Source organism: Trichosurus vulpecula, chromosome 2 (assembly GCF_011100635.1).
Source record: "Trichosurus vulpecula isolate mTriVul1 chromosome 2, mTriVul1.pri, whole genome shotgun sequence".
In the NCBI taxonomy this organism is placed as follows: Eukaryota; Metazoa; Chordata; class Mammalia; order Diprotodontia; family Phalangeridae; genus Trichosurus; species Trichosurus vulpecula.
Window position 1 is genome coordinate 364,187,193 of NC_050574.1, and position 22,698 is coordinate 364,209,890.

General features: G+C 39.1%; 1 protein-coding gene across 1 annotated transcript in view; it reads right to left on the reverse strand.

The window, feature by feature from the left end:
- The window catches only part of CMSS1 (cms1 ribosomal small subunit homolog), a 434,878-nt gene that overhangs the window by 145,878 nt on the left and 266,302 nt on the right, over positions 1–22,698 (reverse strand). The window lies entirely within an intron of this gene.

Genomic DNA, 22,698 nt, shown 5'->3' on the forward strand with positions numbered 1-22,698 from the left:
GAGGACAGGGTCTGGAAAAAACCACACTTAATTCAAAGATTAAGAACTAAAAGGAAAACCACAGGTGGGTGCATAAATCCCTAGCAATAGGGACGGATGACTGAGTTGCAAGTAGCAAACAAACTTCATCTAGTAGTATGCAAATTCCTTGAGAACGGGGACAATTTTCATTTTTGTTTTTGTTTCCCTAGCCAAGCATGTGTGACTCCTCATTTCTGTAGCTAACACTTCAAGGTTTGCAAAATGCTTTACATACATTATATCACTGGATATTCACAAAACAAACAAAAAAACCCCATGAGGTAAGTACTATTACTACCCCCATTTTACAGGTGAGTTAACTGAGGCACAGAAGATATTTAGTGGCTTGTTTAGAGTTGCAGAGCTAGCGAGTCAGCACAACACTCGATCTGAAGTCTTCCTGACCTGTAAGTCCAGCAGACGATCCAACAAGTGCTTGTGGGATGGAAATGAATTTATCTTCAATGCTTTGTCATGACATAACAGTGACTTACACTCTTAAAAGCTATTTTAGTGGAGTGAATGCAAGGTTGGGAAAGTTCTAACAAGTAGGAAAGTTTCGAAAATTTTAGGGGTGTGTGTGTGTGTATGTAGGTCCATACACAGCTAGAGGCCCATACCAGCTAAGTTAAGAGAAGCTAGTTACCAGAGGGCTGACTTTAGGGGATGATTTTTTTGGCCAGTGACTCATGAAATTATTTTTTATGGAAAGAATTCTTGACCTCTTTTTTTGTTTGTTTTGTTTCATGAATTTCTTTGGTAGTCTAGTGAAACCTATGGATTCCCCACTCAGAATAATTTGTTTAAATGCATAAAATAAAATGCATAGGATTACAAAGGAAACCAATTATGCCAAAATTCACTTATCAAAATATTAGGGAAAAAACCCCAACAGGTTTCTGGACTCCAGGTTAAGAGCCCCTGTCTTATGGTATGAAGGATGTTTTGAACTATATTGGCAGAGGCAATATGCATTCATGGATCTTGGAGATACAATTAGGCTTTCAAAGAAGTTTACTGTCGCTTCTACCAGAAGTCCATACGATATAATCCCCAATATGAACATTAAATGGAAATTAGCCTCACTATTTTCTATACCATTTTGCTCAATTATGGAGCCACAGCTAATGTGACATTCACTGAAGTCCTATTGTGATGCTCCTTCCTGGGATGGGGGTAGTGTGAGGTTCATGAAGATGTGAAGCACAAGGAAAGAAGGGGCCAGTATGGGCCCAAAAACAGACTGTGTAGGCCTGGCCTGAGAGCCAGCGTAGCTAAGTGCACAGAGGCTCATCACCAATAGGCTGGTTGCCAGGTGATTACCTCCTTTGGACATAGCACCTCAAGAAGATGGTATGGGAGGCTGTGGTCTGTATCAGTAGAAGTGTTCATACTGTTAAATTCAAGGATCGTTTTGAAATATTGACTTAAGGGGCTATGGTAGCCAAAGGGGCTGGAGGTTCAGGGAAGAGCAAGTGGTGGTAAAGACAGGACTTAGGGAACTCTGTGATGGATCGAGAACTGTAAAGTACTAGAAAGCCTACCTCCAAAAAGCTGAGCTCCAGGGCTGAGCAGGGGAACGAGTGCAACTGCTGCCTGTGGTTGTGGTTTGTCCTTCGTTCTTGAAGAGGACCAATAACATAATGAGTGTGACAGCTCGACTTGTACGTGAATTAAGTGAGGCAGAGCCTCGAAGTCATCAGCTTCACTTTCTCTTCCATTGTCACAGGAGTGGCAAGACAAAAGTCAAGACAACTGGTGACAGCCCAGGATGCAGTGGGTGACATTAGCCTTTCTAAATTAAGGTCTTCCACACTGTACACAACCACAGATACATGGATTCCGTGAGGACCAACCCTGACAGACTTCGCTCTTCTCAGCAACACAAGGTGCAAGGACAACTCCAAGGAACTCACGATGGAGAATGCTATCTACATCCAGAGAAAGAACTGTGAAGTTTGAATGCAGATTGAGGCACACTACATGCTCGCCTTTTTTTCTTCTCTTTTGTTTTTGTTTTCGGGTTGTTTTTTTTTTTTTGTTCTGTTTCTTCTTTCTCATGATTCATTCCGTTGGTCATAATTCTTCTCCACAACTTGACTAGTGTATAAATTAATTCAATGCGAAGTTATACATGGTAGTTATATGAGATTCCATGCCATCTTGGGGAGGGAGGGGGGAGGGAGGGGAGAAAATCTGGAACTCAAAATTATGTAGAACCGTGTGTTGTAAACGAAAAATAAAAAAAAAATGGAAAAAAATAAATTAAGGTCTTTCCTAGGTCTCTGTTTGTACGAGGCAACACCCATTCAATGACTAAGGGCTAGGTAAGAACAGAGACAAAAGATGCTACCATCGAGAGTAAACAGTTAAATGGCAATACTATTCAAGGAAGCCCTAAAACATAGGCGTGGGGCCATAGTTGCCTGTGCTTGCCCAGATTTAGAGTTACAATTTTTTTCTTTTTAAGAAAGTGTGTGTGTGTGTGTGTGCGCGTGCGAGCAGGCACGCGCACACGTACACACAGGAGTGCATGCATGCATTTGGCAGGGGGGTAGGGGAAAGGAGGGAAACTTGAGATTTCATTGGTAAAGAAGCCTCCTAATTAAGAACTTCTGTCAATATAGATCTATAACACAGTCTCTGAGAGCCGCTGGGGGAACTATGTTTCAGAGATGAGACTTGTACCTAGGCCTCCTGAGCCTCTCAAGAACTTAAAATGTCTTCTTATCTGTAAAGATTCAAGACTACAAAAAAAGGGGAGGGGGCTTATGCCATAAACAAGAAGCCCTTCTATTTTTTTTTAATTTCAATTCTATTCACTTTATTTTTCTTTAGGAACTATCATAAAGAATATTTTAGGAGCTCATGTATGCCTTGAGGGAGAAGACATCAGATTAATACATCAACATATAAAAGCTTAAATACCTAATTACTAACATGAAGAAACAAAGTCTTCCTTCTCATATGATGTCATTTATTCTTCCATAGGAAATGTGCTTTGAGATTTTTTTTCCCCAGTAGCAGTGATGGGTTACGTTGAGACATTCACACTCTCATCTCATCCCCCTTGTGACCAAAGAAATATATTTGTGAAATTGCTGGGCAAAGAGAGGATTTCTCAGCACGAAGCTAATTGTCCCCCCTGGGGACAGATTCCATAACCTTGGATTTTAACCCAGTGAGCTAACTTGTAACAGAGATTAGCAAAAGGCACATTCCCTGGCCTCAGGGGGCTAACACCAACACCAAAAGGCAGACAATATTTACATGGGCACATAAAGAGTTTAAGAATAAGAATTTCTGCAAGATGAAGAACAACAAAGCAAACATGTTAGCAATACCAAGAAATATGTGATGGTTTAAAGCTAGGGGGAAAATGTAGACACACAAATCAAGACCATTAAACAAAAGTACATTCCACAGTTCCAAAAAGATCCTTCTCCTGAGTGCCAAAATCTGAATCTCCCCACACCCCCACTGGCTCTTTCCCCTGATGATGCAATGAGATTCTAAATCTGATGTGCCAAACATCAGACGGAGGGGCCAGAACTACTTGAGCACATTTACATCATGCTTTCCTTAAAGAAATATTCCATATTCTCAATTTTTCCTGCATAGAGATTGCAGTCATTTCTAAAATACCCATCTTTAGTCCCCAGCTGTTTTTTCATATCTGACCTGATGCCATGTGTCAAATCACTGGCTCATTATTTTCCTGGTGGACATATGACAATAGCTCACATTAGTACAGTGAGGGGGCAATTATACTGTAATGAACAGAGGACCAGCCTTGGTGTCAGGACAATGTGGATTCAAGTCCCATCCCTGACACAATCCTTGCTGTCTGTATGACTCTAGGTAACTTCTTTGATGACTCCAAGCAACTAAATCTATAAACTGCGGAGCAGTGGCCGGTCTGTGTTGGAGCGGGAAGTATTCTCATCTCCAGCTCCCCTTGTTGATGCGACTGTGGGTCTGGGGCAGGGGGGAACCCCAATTCCAACAATAGCTGAAAATCCTGTGAAGTGATAGCTCTCATCCTTCCTCATTTTAGAGATGAGTAAGCTGACAAGGCAGGGGGAGGTGTTAAGTGACTTGCTGTGTCCACAGAGGCTATACGGGAACCTGGGATTCTGTTACATCACTCAAGTCTTACCTCTCCTTATGAAGTTTCGCCAACTTCCATTAAAAATGTGTAGCAGCCATGGTCAGTGATCCCTCTTTAACATAAGCAGTGGAGCTGCTAGATGGCTCAGTGGATAGAGTGCTGGGCCTGGAGTAGTGAATGAATTAACAACCAGTTCTCCACAGACCGAGCTGAGGCAAGGCCCTCCCCCTCCCCCCCCACCAGTTCACACGACTAAACCTAAAATTAGGTACTGGTTCTACTGAACTGGTGTGAACTGGCTGAATCCCACCACTGGTCTGGAGTCAGGAAGACTCATCTCCCTGAGTTCAAATGCAGCCTCAGACACTTACTAGGAGTGTGACCCTGGGCAAGTCACTTAACCCTGTTTGCTTCAGTTTCCTCATTTGTAAAATGAGTTGGAGAAGGAAATGGCAAACCACTCTAATATCTTTGCCAAAATGACCCCAAACAGGGTCACGAAGAGTCAGACATGACTGGAAAACAACCGAACAACAACATAAACATTATACCATATTTCTTCTTAAGAACCAGCATTTGGGCTTGTGCATTCTAGAAGCAATTTTCACCTAGCTGTTATATGGCAGAACTATTAATCAATATAAATATTGATTTTATATTAATAGAAGTATTGATAAATAAAAACAAATATAATCAATATAAAACTCAATCCCACAACAAGAAAACCAGATCACCTAGAAGTGATTGGAGAATAGAAAAGATTGTAGGCTGCCTTATATGCTGTTCTTCACATGTCATGATCCATCTCTTGCCTTGGCATCCTATACTTGGGATCCTTTCCCAACTGGCCTCTGTCTTTTGGCAGCCAAGTGCCATCTCCTATATGAGGCCTTTCCTTGGGTGTCCACTCTCTCCAAAATACTACCTGACCTCTTTCCAGAGATTACTTTATATTTGTTACATACAAATTTTGTATTTCCTTATGTAGGAATGTACACATTGCCTCCTTGACAGAATGTAATCTCATTGAGGACAAGGGTTATCTTTTACATTTATATTTTGTATTTATTATATAATTTTATATTTATATCCTCAACCCTTAGTATGTGATAGGCACTTCAAAAATGCTTGTTAATTGATTAAACTAAAGTTCATTTATATTCAAAATTGATATCGTTTGTAACATCTACTGTACAACAGAATCTGAATGAACAGGCTGCAGCTGAGTCAGCTGGTGCTTATTCTATTCTTTTTGAGCAAAGGTTACTTAAGTAAATGGAAATATAGTGGACGAACTGGAAGGCTAAATGTTAGGCCTGGATTCAAGCACTAATTTTAATATGTTAACCATAAGCAATCTATTGTAGCTTCTGGTATCTTACCCGTTTTTGTTTGTTTCAGTCCGTAAAAATGCTGCTGTTGAGTTATTCCTGCATGGAAGGTGCTTCCTCCTTCTCTCTGTTGATTCTAAGCCTGCCTTTCCTCTAAAGCCCTCAGACCAAAGACTCTTCTCCTCCTTGAGGCCTTCCCCAGCTAGTGCATTCTTTGGGTGATCTCTTACCCTTTAATTCTTCAATTTGGCATTTATTACAGACTATCTGGTGCTGTTAGCTATTTTTATATGTAGTGTTTCCATAGCTATATTTTAAGATCCTTGGGGGCTGAGACTCCCTCTTTTATACTATTGTGTGTTCTGCAACAATGTAAGAGAATTTGTCAAGTTAAGGGATGAACTATCAAACAACTAATTAATCAATAAGAATTTATTAAGTGCCCACTATATGCTAACCATTGGCATGTAAGTATAAAGATTGAAATAATTTTTACTTGCATATTTAAAAAAAACTGTTTCAGGGTAAAAAAAAAAAAGATGTTATTGATATGGAATTCCTCTGCAATGACAAGCCAGGAATTTCCTCGAAAATTCCTTGGAAAGGCATCTCATTGCTGCAACTATCTTTCTTTGAAATAGGTGTTGCCAAAAAAAAAAAAAAGAGCTCCTCTACAAAAAAGGGACTGCATATTAAGGGGCCAGGATTAAGATGAGTCAAAAATATAAATGTGGGGCCAAGTAATTTAACATGTCAAAAGGAATGCTTTTCAGAGTTCTACCTCTGATATTTAGGATGAGATCAGTAAACAAACAAGCACTCATTAAGTGCCAGGCACTGTCTTAAGCAGTGGGACTATGAAGACAAAAGTAAACAGTTTATGTTCAAACAGAGGAGGCAACACATAGAAATATATACAGAATACATGAGGAGGAAGACTACTGTAAGCATGTGAGTGATATGCGGGCAGCTGCCCAGCCAGTTCAAAGGCAGGACATTACAATATCTTATGAATCTCACAGAAAGCTACATGTGGCTGATCTGTTCTGAAAGATAGACACGACTTTCAGACTGGATCAGATAGACTAAAGATGATGAACAAAGATGGGTCATCAATGAACATGCGGGTTTAGAAAGAATGCTAGAGAGAATAAAGAGGGTGACCCAAAGGGGAAAAGTAAGGGAATCTGTTATAAAAGCCTTAAATAAGTAACCACAGAGAAAGAGCAGGATAGGCAGGAACTTACTTAAGGGTGTGTTAGCATTGGCTCTGAAGTTAAGAAGCCCTGAGTTCCAATCCCATCCCTGATGCTTACTACAAATGACTTAACTTCCCTGGGCTCTCAGTTTCCTCACTTGTAGAATTAGGGAGCTGGAAGAGACAGCTTCTTAGGCTCAGTGCAACTCCAACTCTACGACTCTGTGAAGCTAGTGAAGATCTGGGCACCCAGAATCTTCTAGAAGAAAGGCCTTGATGATTAAAATTTCACTTCAAAGACCCCACCCCTCAGGGATTAAATTAAAAGCAAATGCATCCTAAAGAAAGGAAGGGCTGAACATGCCTACTCAGGAACTAAACCTATGGGAGGTGAAACCACAAACAACACGATTGTGGGCGAGCTAAGCCTATGCCACCACTATATTTTATTTTAAAAACAGGACCCAAAGAGAATTGCCACCTTTCAAATTAAAAACAAAACAACTAAAGCAAAGACTAAGAAGTAGTGAAGACTGCTCTGTGGTAAAGATGATGTCATTTTCAAAAAGCTTCCCCTGTGATTTGGCTCTTCACAGGGGATGGTGGGAGGGCATGCAGGCACTTTGGTGTTTTCCAGTAAAGGAAGAGTCCTGAGTTGTGTTCTGTGTGGCCACAGAGGAAGAACCAGGAAGGACGGGTGGAAGTTATATTAATTCCCTATATATTTTGTATATCAGATGACGGGAGAATTTGTCTTGCAAAGATTTTGTTCAGTCTTGTCTTTTGCCTTCTAATTTTTAGCTGTATTTATTTTGTTTGGATAAAAAACTTTTAAATTCCACGTAATCAAAACCGTCCACTTTATCTTCTATGATCTACTCTGTTCCTTGTTGGGTCAAGAACTCTTCCCTTATCCATAGTTGTGAAAAGTAGATCTTTCCCTGATCTTGTGATCTGTTTATAACATGACTTTTTATATCTGGAGATGTATTAGGGTGATATAATGGCCTAAACCTTATTTCTGTAAGATCATTTTTCAACTTTTCCAGTAGTTTTGGTCCTTACTCCAGTGGCTATAAATTCTTTGGGTTTGTCAAATATTACACCACTATGTTCAACTGAATTTAAGTTTGAGAACAGATTATTGTGTCTCTGCTGACCTTCACCCTTACAGTACAATGTACACTTTAACAACTGCCCAAATTCATATTTAAGTGATTAAACCTTGTCAAAAATATATGATTCAATAAAAAAGATTTGAACAGAAAAACTGTAACACATATGTGCAGTGGCAAAAGTTAACTTAATCATCAAAAACCCTGCGGTGAGTCAGGACAACCAGGAGTCATGGTTCTTAGCTGTGACCAAAGAGCCCTTGAGACATAATACTCATCTGCCCAACACTGCTTTCTGTAGGCTGCCAATAAAGCTACAAAACGGCAGTATGGAGAGGAGGCTCAAGAATTATTTGGCCCCTTCACTTAAACTGCAAATAATTTGTCCCCTTACACTCCACAATGGAGTGTAACAACAATCCTCCACCCCTGGTACACTAAGGACTACCGGCATGGTGGCCTTCTGGTTTAAATGGAGCCAGCTGTCTACGTCAACAGCTTGCTTTGGTTAGCTGCAGCTGTGGGGACTATCCAGCTCAACACTCTATCTTCTCTATCTTCTTCTTCACCTCCCCCAAACTGCATTCCCCCCTCACCCCCAAAAAAAGGAATGACTTTCCAAACGCTCCATGCAGCCAAGGGCACCACTGGACTCCATTAATTACCTGGGGCACAGGAAAAATCCTATCGGTCAAAATTCAAGATAATTAAGTATTTGTTAGCAAATGATTTAGATTAGTCCCGATGTTGTTTTCCTAGCGTAATAATCTTGACTCGTTTCCATTTGGTCCCAGGATGCTAATTATGACTTCTACTTTTGCCAAATGGGAGACAGAAGTAAAGAGGAATACACCAGCACGCTCTCATTGTGTGTGTGTGTGTGTGTGTGTGTGTGTGTGTGTGTAGTTGTAACAACACTTCGGGTAGCAGCTGCTGCTGAGGTCTAAAACCCAACAAGGCCAGCAACAACAGCTGCCAGCACAGGTTCTTTTGATCTGCTTTACTAAGGAAAGCAACTTTAATCAAACATCCACGTATCATTCACTTAGTTCTGGGGGAGAAGCCAGCACCCTGAACTTCAGAGCAAGTAAAAATAGAATTTACAAACATCAACAGACAGACCTTGTCTGATTCAAACCACAATTCATAGTTACCAGGGAAGCAACAACATCTGGGTTTCTTCAAAGCCGGGAGGCTCCAGCGGCTCCCCAGAGTCTCCACACCAAGTGGAGGGGAGTGAGAGTCCCAAAGGCAAAACACCAACCTCTGAGTTTATATATCCTGTTCAGGGTCAAAGGGCATCACAACATGTGACTCAAACCTACGTGAACCAGGCTTTGCCTTGTGGTAAGCAGGTCATCAAAGATGCCTGACTTAATCAAAGAAACAAAGGCCAGACTCATCAAGGGCACTTGATTAAATACGTGCTCCAAAAGAGAAAACAGTAAAAAAGTCCCAGGAGATACGGTAGTGAAAAGGAAAATGACACTGTGCGATACAGGGATGGCTGTTTAGGAGTCAGCATAAAGGCATCAAAGACCTCCCCCTCTGCTTATCCCCTCTTTCCAACTACTCTCAAGCTGTTAAGAGTTCAGTTCCTTTACCTTTCCATTTATACTTATTTCAAAACACCCCACCCTGGAACCCCAGCACATAAGAGAATGCATATGTTGTGTGACAAGGTTGTGTGATGTGTGCCCACTGCCAGTGAAGAAGATGGTTTTCCCTTTTTCACATCTAGGGCATGGCTACACATAATCATCATCCATGACCTTGTGGACATAAATGCATTTCCCCCCCATTCTACTTAATTTAACAAAATGAGAGAAGTTCTAATAAAACAGTCATCATCAAAGGGTCCTATACAGCCAATGGTTCAGGGGGATATCCTGGAATAGTGCTGAACAACTCCACATGGATACTCTTCAGATCTGCAAAACAATGATTTGCAGTAGAATCCTTACATTTAGAGACACTCAAGTACTAAGCAATACATAGCGTATATTTCTGTTTAGATCTCAGTCAGAAAACTTTCAGTTTTCAAATCGTTTCAAAAGAACCTTACCATTTGTTTTTAGAGATTAATAGCATGACACTAGGTAGTATTTTTCAAAAGAGCAAGTGGCATTTTCAATACACCTAACCAGGTAGCCTTGAAATAGCTAAGGCACACAAGATTAGCAGGAGGATCATTCCTGGTTCTGTCCTATTTCACTAGGTGATCTCATCAGCTCCTATGGATTCAATCTTTATCAAGATGATTCTCAGATTCAGCTCTAGTCTCTCTCTTGACCTCTGTCTCCAACTGCCTACTGGATATCTTCGAATGGATAATCCGGAAACATCTTGGGCATATTTGACGGCAGTAGAGGAGGAAAAAATTGATAGGGAGAGGAGGCAGATTTAAGAGAGAAAAGTGAAGATTAGGATGCAATCTGCTGCAAAAGAGAGGAGGGGATGAGATGAAGTGCCTATGGAGAAAAGCTGGCCTTGGCAAGGTGAAGGGCACCTCTTTCTATAAGACTGGGGAAATGAGGAGTGAGTGGGAGATGATATCAAGGGGTTTTGAGATGAAAAGAATGGGAAATGAGGGTGCTCACATCAAATATCCTCAATTTTTTTTTTAGTAAAGAAGAGGCAAAGTGAGTGAGACATGAAGGAATACGTGAGTGGGACTGAGAATTCAAGAGATTTGGAATAGCTTCTGTGGGGAATGATATATGGAATCAGTTAGGGAGAAAAAGGTCTGCCTTGTTGTACTGAGGGGGCCCAGTTGAGGTTGGATAACATGCAAGTGGGCCAGTGACACTCGCTACTGACCATTCTAGCTGTTATTCCTCTTTATTATTTCAAATTATATTACTTCCTGGGCAGCCAGATGGCGCAATGGATAGAATGCCAGGCCTGAAGTCAGGAAACTTATATTTCTGAGTTCAAATGTGGCCTCAGTCACTTCCTAGCTGTGTGACCCTGGACAAGTCACTTAAGCCTGTTTGCCTCAGTTTCCTCATCTGTCAAATGAGCTAAAGAAGGAAATGGCAAACCACTTCAGTATCTTTGCTAAACCTAAAGAGTCAAGACATGACTGAAATAACTGATTTAATATGCTGTTTACCCCCAATATCACAAAAATTCCTTGAGGGAAGAGTCTCTCTTGTTTATGTCCTTGTGTCCCCACTGTCTTGTACACAGTATATACTTAATAAATGTTTGCTGAACGGAGTTGAAGTTTTGTCAGGTGGAGCGTCTGATAAAGTACGGAACTTGGAGTCAGGAAGACCTGAATTTTACTTCTGGTTCAGATTCTGATTACCTGTGTGACCTTGGGCAACTCACTTATCCTCTCTGCCTCAGTTTCCCCATCTATAAAATGGGGATAACAATATATCACCTGCCTCACAGGGCTATAAGGATGAAATAAGCTAACACTTGCAAAGCTCTTGGCAAACCTTAAAGTGTTATACATGTGTTCATCATTACTATCTAGAGTCACTAACAAGGTGATTCTGACCAGTGGGTTATCATGGGGCCAACAGTCTTTGGCTATGCTTCAGCCCACTCCTTACCCTGACAGACTTTCGGCATGTTTAAACACAGGCAGAGGCTACTGGTATATATCTTTGCCTGTGGTTAGTAGGAATTTCCAATGTGGTGGGGGGTGTGGGCGGTTGGCGATATGCTGAAAATCTTGATGATGATGCTGGTAACAGGCCTCTCTAACAGATAGAAATTTGTGGTAAGAGTTTCTTCTAAGGTTTCTGTAAAGGGATAAACGGGGTTGTTCTGTGTTCTTGCGATGGTATTTAGGGGAATTTTGATTTTTCTCTTTAGAAAACACTGGATTCAAATCTTATCTCTGACACTTTCTAGCAAGTCATGTTATATTTCAGAGCCTGAGCTTCCTCATCTTTAAGATGAGGGGGCTGGATTATATTACTATATTATATTAAATCATCTCTTCTAGGTCTAAATCCTGTGATTCAAAATTAAAAAAATACAGTAGTAACTGATACAAAACTACCTTTGCAGGCAAAATCCAATTATATCTAAAAGGTTATCAGCATTTCTAGAAATTCTGGTTCTCTAAGGGACTGCTGGGGGTAAATTGGGTGAAATCACCTTGCCTTGGAGGGAAATCATTCCATTTCCCTATGGATTTTATCTCATGTTAGAGACCCTGTCTTCTAACTTTTTTTCCTTCTTTTATACAAAATGTGAGACATAAAAAGTCCACAGCCAAATGGGAATATCATGCCATATGGGAAACAGCTTTGTCATTGCTGTGGTAACTAATCAAAACACCAGAGAGATTTACATGACCCAAAACATAAAACCCCCACACAAGTCAAAGAGGACGCTGAAAATGCACCTTCATTTGAAAAGCAATGGACATTAAATGTGGTTTGGAATGCTTTGCTCACTGGGATGACATTTTATAAGGTATTTTATTTTTTGGTCCCAATCTTTAAAATCTAACTTAACAAAATGCTTCCTGACCTTCCCTGCTACAATTCTGCCTAACACATTGTTATATACTTCTCTGGTGCAATTATGTAATATCAACCAATTAGTAAAAATTTACTAAGCACATAAGATGTACCAGGCACCGTGCTAAGCACGGGGGATACAAAGATGAAGGGAAAACACAAGGAGCGAACAGTCCAATGGGGAGACAATATGCAAACAACTATGTAAACCAAACCATATACAGTACAAATTTGAAGTAAGCAAAAGAAGGAGGGTCAGCTAGATGATACAGGAAATATAGTGATGGGTTTGGAGACAGGCAGAATCTTCCTAAGTTCAAATCTGGCTCAGACACTTATTAGCGATGTGACCCTGAGCAAGTCACTTAACCCTGTTTGCCTCAGTTTCCTCATCTGTTAAATGATCTGGAGAAGGACATGGCAATCCACTCTAGTATCTTTGCCAAGAAAACACCAAATGGGGTAAACAAAGAGCTGGACATGACTGAAAAATGACTGAACAACAACAAAAGGAGGGTGCTAGAATGAAGGCTGATCAGGTAGGATTTTGGTTGGCACCAGAAGGAAGCCAGGAGGTAGAGATGAGGAGGGAGCGCACTTACTAATGCCTTTTGAAGAACTGAAAAAGTTTCTGCCCTCAAGGAGCTTCCTTCTACTATACTACTATAAGCCACCTCCTACAGGAAACCTTTCCTGATCTTCCCAGGGCAATCAGGATTCATCATCCACTTGCTTTTTCCTCTGTGGATGGCTGGTCTGATCTCTTTTGACTAGTTGTAGACAGCATTGGGGAGATCCTGTAGTATTCCAAGTTCGATACAATCAGAACAATAGCAACCATAAAAAGGAACATCTGGGGATATATTTCCATCTACACGGCATGACAGTGGCAAACTCATTTGGTGAACATAGCTGTTTTATTCCTCATAGTAATAATTCATATTAAACTGAAAAGTATAGAGAACATAAACATGCATGGTATTCACTGTTTTTTTTTTTAAATTAAAACCCCAAACATTTGACTTGGTAGAGGAAAACTAGGCCTAGGCTCTCTTGTGACAAGGTATCTCCCTCATCCAAATTTTAGATTACATGATTCTCTGACAGATTCAACTACTGAGATGAATTTGTTAAATGATCCGTTTCAAGGAAGGCAGAAACTAGGGAGTGATGTCTGTATATAAGGCTTTTTAACTGACAAAGAAATGAAGTTCCATATGGCTTTATATGTATGGTACTAACTTTTATAGCCAGATGTTTGTTTATAATGGAAATCTTCATTTTTCTGGAAATTTCTAGTCCTCATTTAAATGCTCATTTTTCTCTATTATCAATTCCCCTCTCTGTCTTTCACCTCCATGTTTTACTATGTGCTTTGGTTGTTTTATTAATACTTTAAGTACTCAGGAGACACAATTACGAGTAAATTATTGTAATGTATCCCTATTAGATAGCATTCTGTAGAACCAGTATTATCTTGAAATTATGGCAGAGATAAGGACATGGAAAGATCCCAGAATTCTAAGCTGAGAGAAAGGAAAATAATAGATTTATTTGGGACAGAAGAAAAGAGTGAGTACTCTACCTTAATTGTCCCTTGACTATCACAAGGAGGCCCTTTCAAGCTTACTATATCTAGTTTTATTTTTAACTTTGACATATAGTTTGTATGTAACATCACACAAAACACATTCATTGAATGCAAACAGACAAAAACTGAAAAAAAAAAATCAAAACACATGGCACCTTTATCCCTCTTCCGAACTTGGAGTTGCAGGGATCCTTTAGTAGGTTTAAAGCTGAGCTGTCTAAGCACAAAACAGTCACCCTATTTCACCCTTGTTAGCTGGGCCGTCTGCACCCTCCCCCTAAGACCCAAATATATACAACTAATTTTATTTTCTAGTAAGGCAATTGTTGATTAATGAATCATCCTTCCTGTAATTTTTTTTTTTATAGCCTTAGTTTGGCTAGATTCCCTGGCATTCCTGTTGAGGTATGTAATGGAAATTTTGACCTTATACTCTTTGCTTTTTGTAACATCACAAAACACTGATATAACAGAGCTGCAAAAAGTAGCTTGGGGAACGAAGCAATGCACGGAAAAGCTCAGTGTGGAAAGGAACAAAGACACACTAAATCATTTGGAAAGTAAATATTTAGCTCTATGACATGACCTTGCATTCATCGTCTATAGCAACTCATTTGTTACAGCCTGGGACGTCAAGAGTTTTTCAAAAGAAGCTGTAAACTGGCCATAAAAAGTCACTTTCAAATTTAACTTGGCACATATACCACATCTTAGACCCCATAACTGGTTCCAAAATGGTGACTTAGGGTGAGGCAGATAGAAGAAAGGTGTTGTATGATGTTTTTCCTTTTAGTTATATCCGAGTTGAAATAAGCCTGGCAAACACCACTATGATCACATCTAACAGTCTAGGGAAAATGTAAAAGGTTATATATGGTCAACTTTGGCAATTATAAGTCTTTCCTCAAACATCTTTGATGACTACTTTACAATACGTGGAGCCTTTAGGTTTTGGACTAATTTTATAGTAGATCACAGAAAATGGGTCATGGACATGTCCCCGCTCCTGGTGAGGATAGTGCTGCTGTTCTGATAACAAAGGAAGCATTCCTTCAAGACACGTAATCCATGCTTTAGGGACAGGTGATATATCCAGCCAGACCCTGACTCAAACTTTCTCTCCCTGAGGCATCATGTTCCTACAAAGCACACTAAATGCTTTGGCTGTAACACGAACACACAGTCCTACAAGATTCTGATTATAATTTTCTCCAAACTGCCACAGCCCATAAGCATAGGCAATCTTATTCAGTTCTTCAACAGAGATCTGTACCCAATGCTGCAAAAAGAAAACACGGAGTCTGCATGCCCAGTGTAATTCTCTTGGATGGTCTGTGTGGTTGTCAGAATCTATATGTAAGTGAATGCTGTAGGCTAATTCCATCTACATGTTCACCAGTATATGGAATAAATATATAGTGTAGGAAGAAGATAGTACAGATGCAGAGAAGACTATACAAATTTCTGCTGCCTTCCTCAAGCTATAGGAGAAATATGCACAGATGTTTCTTGATATTACCTAAATTTCTTCCCTAGCCACTGTCACGTCTCTGCTCTTCCTTATTAAAATACCAATGTTATTAACTGGAACCATACCTAGAAGCCTCTTGGGGAGAGTGCTTTAATATATCGTTTATGGGTCTACTGAGAAGCAGACTTTATTAGAATAATAGTAAGAAAAAAATCCAACATGCAAGTAGGGTAGCTAAATTTGAAAATCATGGGATATGTTTTGGCAATGTGGGAAAAAAGTCAATAAATAATGGCTTCTTTGTTATATGATATCAGATTGTTAATTATTCACTGAAGGACTGGGTCTTAAGGTCTTATCTCTACATGAAAGCTGACAGGTGTGTGTGGAGAGGGTGGGGTAAGAGGAGGTAATATCCCATTCATTTTGCCTCGAGTTCCACCCTGCAGGTGTGTAAAATACAGGTGGCTATATCACAAAAGTTGTTAACTATAAAAAGGACCATTGAAAAATGACTAACAGCTATTTAATATCTAGTTTAAAGGTGAGCTCAACGGTTTTGAATAAAAATGCATCAGAATATATTAAGACAGTAAACTCTGGATTTTACTTGTTTCCAGTTTCAATGAAGAACACTTGAGAATTCTATCTATGGAAAGTAGAATAGATGTATCTAGTTTCAAATTGTAGCACTCTAATTCCTATAGACAACTAAGCATATTTTTTACTTTCTGCAACCTCCTGATCCAGAGTAGGCATTATATGCTTTTGAGTTTTCTGCTGTCACCATACCAGGGGTCTGCTCGATTACATCTTTGGTTGCTACGTTAAACAAGAAAAAATTAAAAATAGTGGATCTGGTGTTGGAAATAATCTTAAAGACTAAACTTAACTAATTAAATTAGATTAAAGAAGGAAGATAAATCCTCTGTGCAGAAACTGGTCACTAATAAATTAACAAGCATTTATTACAACTCTATCTGCCAGGTGCTGTGTTATGATTTGGGTAAAGAGAAAAATACAATAATCTCCTCCTTCAAAGAGTTTACTGTCTATAGGGGAAACATGTTAAACATATAAGTAAAAACAAAGTAATTTAGGAGGGGTATTAACATCTGTGTGCATCAGGAAAGGTCTCCTGTAGGATGTGGCTAAGACCCCAGTGGAACAACGATGCTAAACTTAGCAATTTGGGGCTTTATAAAGACATGGCCCTTTACTAACAAGAGACTGTGGTGCTTCAAAATATGCTAGAGGAAAATTTAATTACCCCTAGACTGTGTCAACAAGCACAATATCAAAATCTACTTATTCCAAGTACATCCATGGAGCAGGACCAAGGTGACTGGTTGGAAGGGTTCTCAGATGAGTCTGTACTGGTAGTTTGGAAAGACAGTGAGAATTCTAAGCTGGTTAAAGGATAGCTTGTCAAAGTCTAGAGAGCCACTCTATGGATTAGGAGTTATTACTGAAAAGCAGTTTTACACAAAGAGAGTGGCTGAGTGGTTTTTATTCTATAGCTAGGATGTTCATTTTACTCCCTTTGAAAACTGAAAATAATTCACCTTAAAATGTCATGGAAAAACAGCTGGACTTGAGATCAGAGGGACCTGAGTCTGAATCTTCCTTGATACTTGCTAGTTGTGGAAACAGTTTCCTTTTCAGTGAAATGAGGATACCAATACCCCTAGTACCTACCTCATGGGGTTGTGTATGGATGGAGGTCAATGTGCTTTGTAAGCCTTTAAGCAATATACAGATATCTACTATTCTTAAACAAGTGCTACACTTGTAAGATTGATACAAGCAAGCAATATAAAAGCTATTTAAAGTGAATTTTAGAATATTAGTTAGATATTTATGGGGAGAGAACACAGGATAAAGGGTAGAAGCAAGCAAAAAAAAAAAAAACCACCAGCTGGTCATTCCTTTATGCATTTTGGCTAGGTGTGGTGAATATTTTGAACATTCAGCTATATGATCTATTCATTCACTTTAGGCATTGGAAATAAACATAGATCAAACTTTGCTCTCTTGGATGACAAGAAAATAAAATGACAAATCTGAGTCTCAGGCATCCCAGGCATTCCACTCTTCAAGAATGTCTGTCTGTCTGTCTGTCTGTCTAGCTATCTATACGCATGTATGTACATATATATGCATATATATTTTAGAAGAGTAATTTATAAAAAAAAAAACCAGTGAAATCTTTCACAATCAATTTAACTAAGGAGAGGAGTATTATATGGTATATTCTCAATTTCATTTATCCCTTTTATAAGGAAAAATGCTACAAAAATGTTTTTATCTGGAAATAAAGAATTAGTTAAACCAGGTGATCTAGCCTTAGTCTCAGTTTATTTTAGCTTTAATTTCTTATCTCAATGTCCTTTTTATATTTAGTTAAGAGCTAAACAAGAAACTTCTGACTGACTAGCATAATGCGATCTCCTTTCTAAATTCATAGGATTACTGCTTTTACTTTCTTATCCTTTTAGGATATATAAGGACCAAAGAGAAAAATTACTTAAAATGGACACAATCTTATTGTTAAAGCTTTCTGGTGCTAAATGGTACATAGGACAAGAGAGAGGTGTGAGTGCAGGGGACCTCAGAATTCATCTAATCTAAAGGTTTTATAACCTTGAGACTATCAACTTGTTTTTAAATAATATTTTGATAACTATGTTTTAATATTTTTGTTTCCTTCATAATTCTAAGTATTTTATTTTATTCATTAAAAAACGATTCAGAAAAGGAGTCAATAGACTTCACGAGACTGACAAAGGTGTCCAAGACACAGAAAAGTTTAAGAACTTTTGATCTACTCCAAACCATTCATTTTACAGATGAGGAGATATCAATCTCAGGGACACAGAATTACTTGCAGATCACAGAGCTAGTGACAGGTCCAGGTTTCAATTTTCTGATGGTGAAGATAATGAAGAGATAAATAAAAGAGAGAAAAGAAGCATAAGGGTTAATTAGCCTCGAAATATCCATGTCATCATTCTCCAGTCGTTTTAGTTCTGTTTGACTTTTCGTGATTCCATTTGAGGTTTTCTTGGAAACTGAGGCAAACAGGGTTAAGTGACTTGTCCAGGGTCATACAGCTAGTGTCTGAGGTCACATTTGAACTCAGGAAGATGAACTTTCTTCACCCCAGGCCTGATACTCTAGCCACTGTGCCACCTAGCTGCCCCAATCCAACATCAGTTCTGCTTTATCAGTAAAAATAAGATTTCTTTGGAGGGTCAAGGTACTAGAACCACTAATTTTCTCATTAATATTCACAGAATCACAAAATCTAAGAGTTGTACAAGCAATTGGAGGTTATCTAATCCAACTCATACCTGCATAAGAAGAATTGTCTGTAACATACCAAAATGGTCATCCAGAATTTACTTGATCTCTGGTGAAGAATTCTTTACTTGCCAAGACAGGCCATCACACTTCTGGGCAGTTCTGATTGTTAAGAAGTTGTTCTTTACATTAAACCTAAACTGACTTTCTCCTCAATTTCTACTCATTGCTCCTAAATGCTACCCCCTGGGACCAGATACAACAAGTCTACTCTCCCTTTCCTAGGATGGCCCTTCAAACTTAATGGCACTTATCATGTCTTCTTTTCACCAGGCTAAATATCCCCAAGTTCTTTCAGACGTTCTTTACATAGGATGACCTGAAGGCCCTTCCTTATTCTGTTTGCCCTTCAATGGATGCTTTTCAGTTCTTCAGTGCCCTGTTTGCAAAATGGAATTCAGAACGGATGTGGCTTGATCCGGTCCAAATGTCAGGAGAACAATACACTTCTCAGTGAAGCCCAAGATGATCTTGCCTCCTTTTTTGGTTGCCAGGTCACACTCATTGAATCTGTAGCACATGAACCACAGTCCCTTCCAGACTTTTTTTTCTCCTCCCCTGGATGCACCTTTATCTAGTCATACTTTCCCCATCTTTGATGGCTTCCAAGTTTTTTTGTAGTCAAATTAGATGACGAAAAGCTGTTTTCAAGTTGTTTTAGCCTACCTGTTGAGAAGGGGCAGTTAGCGGATAGACGGCTCAGTGGATACAGCGCTGGACCTAGAGTCAGAAAGAGTCATCTTCATGAGTTCAAATCCGGCCTCGGACATTTCCTATCTGTGTGACCCTGGGCAAGTCATTTAACCCTGTTTGCCTCAGTTTCCTCATCTGTAAAATGAGCTTGGAGAAGGAAATGGCAAACCACTTTGCCAAGAAAACCCCAAATGGGGTCACGTAGAGTCAGACTCAACTGCAAACGACTGAAAAAAGACAACAACCTATCGAAGAAAATATTTCAAGGACAACAACAGCACACTTAAAGATGACTGATTTTAGAGGATGCCCCACGTCCTCCAAAAATACGTGAGATTGTGAGCGTGCAAGATCTTGAAGGTGTGGACAAAGTGATTTGTAACCATAAACACGTGTACGAAGAATTAAAGAAAAAGAAGACCGTTCAACCTTTGGCTAAAATATTTTAAATGAAATAAAGACATTTTTGTCATATTGTCGGCATAGGCTTATTGTTAGGTATATTTGGTAATTGTTATTTTTTAAGCATTAACATTTTTCTTTCTATTGCTACTTTATTACTTTGCAATTAACTTGAATCAGAACTATTTTTTCTTATTCTTTGCTGTAATATCATGATTAAAAACTTATTTTTAAAAGTTTCCATTGCTAGATTCCATTGGGCTAGAACCAATGACCATATTTTGCATATAACTATAACTCCAAAAAGTGTGAATTTGAATAACGTGACCATTTCAGGGATTATAATGAATCCCTTGTGTTATTGGTACAATAATGAATTACACTCCTTGGTACCTAGCTGTACTATCTTAATATCCTCCAATTATCTTGGCTTTAAACTTTGTATCAGTCATTTTTTTTCCCGTCCTATCCAGCCCAAATAGCATTCTTATTGGCAGTGACAATGGGAGCAAAATAAGATCTGAATAGTTCTCTTATCATAACCTCACGTACTCTGCACTGGTCTTGTCTTTGGTTTTCCTTTTTTCCCCAAGACAGCTTTAAAAAATAGATGCAACAGTCCTTTATTGCTTGTTTTCCCTCAGCTTCAGATCATTCTGAACTTTAGTGATACTGACATGATTTTTACAAGACTATGCCACGCTTTTGTATTAATTCTATTACTGGTTCTTACTTTCTATCCTCAGCATATGACTTTCAAAAAATCTGAGCAGATCGATCAGTTTCTAGCCACATTAGTCTCTTTAGACAACTCCCTCTTTTCTTCCTTCTCAGAACTGTTGACTTTTCTGTCTTTAGATTTTTTTTTAACTTGCAGTCTTTCCCTCCCTTCTGAGCTGACTTCCCTTAGAGAATTTTAGTTCATGAGATCCTACCTAACCTTTCTGTGCATTATTGGAAATCTGGTCCACAAAAATTGAGGGTGTGCTCAGACTCCGCAGTGTTCTCTGATCACAAACTCTTAAGATGGAATGGCGATGGAATGGTGACTTGCTCTCTAGCAACCATTTTATCCTTATTAATAAGAATCAGGTCCAGGAGTGCAGTTCCCCATTCTCGTTGTATCCTTCATCTCTTGAAGTATGAAATCGTCTTTAGAGCTGAACCCAGATCCATAGAATAATGAGTTATGTTATTACTAGGTATCGCCTTGCTTTATTCATATGTCGTCAGCTTCAATTTCCTATCAGCTGTTCCCCACACCAAGCTCATCATCTGAAATCTCAGCATTAGGGTGATTGATTCAGCACTGATGCTCAACATTTCCTCAGCACCTTTGGTGGTCTCTCCCCTCTGAATGGAGGGCAGAACAATAAACTCCTTCCAAAAGCTCCCTTTACAGTGGATTCAGAGTTTTCCAGCTGATTGGTTTAGACTTTAGGGATATCATGCCCCACCCTGCTGGGTACCATTTAGCACCTGCCCTCCCTCTTCAATTCCCTTTTTTTGTATAGTCTTCTGCCATGAGATTGTAACTTCCTTGAAGGCAGAGACTATCTTTCTTTTTTCTTATTTGTAACTCCAGAGCTTGGCACAGCACCTGGCACATAGTAGCTGCTTAATAAATATCTACTGACTATTATTAACTATTAGAGCAGAAAAAGTCCCAGGTATAAAGGTAAATAATCTAGAAGACTATATAAGATGCAGTTAATGTTTATTTCTATAATATCAACTACTACAGGGAAGGAGTAAAATGCCACAAATTTATTTCTCCATTCATTTCTGAATATAGAATAAGATCATTTATCTGCAAGATCTGAAAATTCTAATAGTTTACTTTGTAAATCATCATTGCCACAATCTGAGAAGAATAAAAAGAATTTGAGATGAAATATATTTGGATGTTCTATCTAATCAAGTGCCCCCAAACTAATTCTTTAAAGCAACAAAGCAAGGGAAACAAGCTTTGCCTTAGAATTAATTATTGCTAAAGAAACAAAGAGAGCTTTCATTTCAGGGATAAATCTTTTTTTTTTCTTTAAGTGCATAACACTCATAGCCAAAATACTGAGATTAGGGTTCAAGTGGAAAATCACAGACCTAAAGGCTCTGAGAGAGAGATATTACATTGCAGAAAAGGACAAAAATTATATTTATATACTGCATAATGACTTGAGAATGTAAATTGTCCAAGGTCGGCTACTTACTGGAAATGTTTGGATCCAAAAGGAATTCTTCAACCCCCTCCTTCCTTAAGCAAACTGCATTCTAAAGTTCTTTATCAACATTCTTCTAAGAAAGTCTATTTTGGATTATGAGGGCTTATCTCCCATAAATCTTGAGCTCATTACTATACTTAAATAGTAGACATTTTCTGTCAAAACCTAAAAAAATGTGTCTGCTTGAGTTTTTCTGATAAGAAAAGCTGCTAAAGTGACCAATAACCATTATTTCTGAACAGAATTTCAGTGCTATGATAATACTGGTGTCTTCCAGCATTCAGGCAACTTTCGGAAAGTCTTTCTGAGCTATGCACACTAACTGGTAACTTCTACCTTTGGCCAAAAATCATTCAAAAGGTGTTTTCTTTGAGTTAATGTGAAAAAGCTTAAGCGTCATTTCCATTCTGGTCTGGGCACCCTGCAATATTCTAACATGATGCACTGCACATGTAAACGAGTATGAGCCAAACAACCTCCTGATTGCGCCTCTGAACCTATGTTTGGCCAAACAGCAGAGCAGTGTATTTGCATGTGTTTGTTTCCTGGCTAGTACTCTGTTTCAAGAGTCCAGCAGTGGATGCTTGGAGGGGTGGGTGGGGGTGGGAGGGTGGCAGTGAGATTCTACAAAAAACAAACGAAAACGAAGCGGACCAGCACATTATCACTCAGGAGGTATTTGTCTGCATAACT